Consider the following 2032-nt stretch of genomic DNA (forward strand, 5'->3'; position numbering starts at 1 on the left):
ATATTAAATCATAAAGTAATCGAGTCAGAGCCCAGACAATTAACAAAATGAGTTTTTCACCATAAATATAAATTAAAGTTTTCTTTAGTTTATTTTCGGGAAATGGTACAATTAATAATTAATAATTAATTACAAATTCATATATACGTTTATAATTAATATTAGCATACAATAGAAGTATTTCCTAGTAGTTTCACATTACAAATTTTCCTGACGATGAAGCCTAAAAAGACTTCGAAACAAAATTGTTACACTAATTTACTTTCTTGAGTATGTTTTTTAAGAAACTGATTTTTTTAAACATACTGATTTTTAAGCCTAATTTTAAGTTAGTTTAGATCAAATAAGAAGCTTAATTTAATTTTTTGTTTATAATATAGGCATATGTCTGCAACGTTTCATTTTTCAATGAAGAAATAAAAAGTATAATTTTTATATTTCCCCATAGAACGACTGAAAAATCGAGAAAAATAAATATCTCGATACTTTAAAATTCCCGAGAAAGAAAATATTTGATATACAAAATTCCCGAGATATAAATATCCCATCTTGAAAATTCTCGACTAATACAATTCACAAACAACATTAAATTATTTTTTCAATAAATCATGTTTATTTATCAAAAATACGATTGCAATAATTAAAATGATATATTATTTACTTCAAAAGAATCATACAAAAATAAGATTTGTATCACATTGAGGAAAATTCTATGCAAATTTAAGGAATAAACTTCCATTGACAATTTATTAAATTATTGTTACTTTAAATTTTTAAAATAATTTTAATAAATACATGAACATTCAAAAAATTATTTGGTAACAATGTTTTATTATTGCACTTTTAATAAATAAATAATATTGTTAAGAAAGTTTTTTAAATTGTCACAACCGCGGCATCTCTACCTAGTGGCTTCTCTCCCGCGCGGCATTTCTCACTGTGAAATTGACATTTTTGCGGCATCTCTCACCAGTTACAATTTTCCCAGTGGCATCCCTCCGTTCCAAATTTTTTTTGATGTCCAATTAAAAAAGGCTAAACTGAGGCAATTCTCCCTGTATTGATTGTCTTCCCAGTGGCATCTTTCCTCCGCAAAAAATTTTCGATTCCATATAAATATATAAAACTACGGCAAGCCTCCCGAGACTAATCGTCACATCTGCGGCATCTCCTAACAGCGAAAAGTCTCTGCAGTGGCATCTCTCATCCGTGGAAAAATGTTCATGTCCAGTCGACATCAGAGTGCAAAACTGCGACAAGTCTCCTAAGATTAATTGCCACATCTAAGGCTTCTCTCATCTGCGGCAAGTCTCCTCAGCGGCATGCCCACCGAAAGAAATTTTTTTAAGTACTTTTAAGCATGACAAAACTGTGGCAAGTCTCCCCAGCTGCATCTCCCCCAAGCAAATTTTATAAGTAGTTCTGAAGATGTTAAAACTGCGGCAAGTCTCTTCTGCAGCATTTCTATCATAAGAAAATTTTTTAAGTACTTCCAGAGATTGTAAAACTGCGACTAGTCTCTCCAGCAGCATCTCTCTCATAAGCAATTTTTTAAAGTAGTTCTAATGTTGACAAAACTGCGCAAGTCTCCCCAGCGGCATCTCTCGCCCTAGAAAATTTTTCAAGTAGTTCCAAAGATAGCAAAACTGCGGCAAGTCTCCCCAGCGGCCTCTCTGTCCATTTGAAAAAGATGAGGATTGGGGGCCAAACTTTACACAAATCTAATACCTTCTCTGATGAGATTGTGAAAATTTGTCTCAAAAAGAATTTTTTATCAAAAAACATCATCATTTTTCAACTAACTTCACCTGATCCTATAGCTAAATAGTTCTGTTTGTGCACAAAAAAATATTCAAGAAGTTCAAAACAAAACAGACAAGAAGACGCTGGTTTTGTTTCAAGACAATTCTTCCTCTGAGTGGAGATGTTTGATACGAGGGTAGTTCAATAAGTCCTTAGAATGACCAACAGATGGCACGCGAATCGCTCCAAATCATCTGTTTTCAGTCAGCACCACTCCCGACTAGATATA

General features: G+C 32.6%; 1 protein-coding gene across 1 annotated transcript in view; it reads left to right on the forward strand.

Moving 5' to 3' along the window:
- Positions 1–2032, forward strand: part of LOC117176826 (basement membrane-specific heparan sulfate proteoglycan core protein-like) — a 642506-nt gene that overhangs the window by 121066 nt on the left and 519408 nt on the right. The window lies entirely within an intron of this gene.

The sequence above is a fragment of the Belonocnema kinseyi genome, chromosome 7 (assembly GCF_010883055.1).
Source record: "Belonocnema kinseyi isolate 2016_QV_RU_SX_M_011 chromosome 7, B_treatae_v1, whole genome shotgun sequence".
Lineage (NCBI taxonomy): Eukaryota > Metazoa > Arthropoda > Insecta > Hymenoptera > Cynipidae > Belonocnema > Belonocnema kinseyi.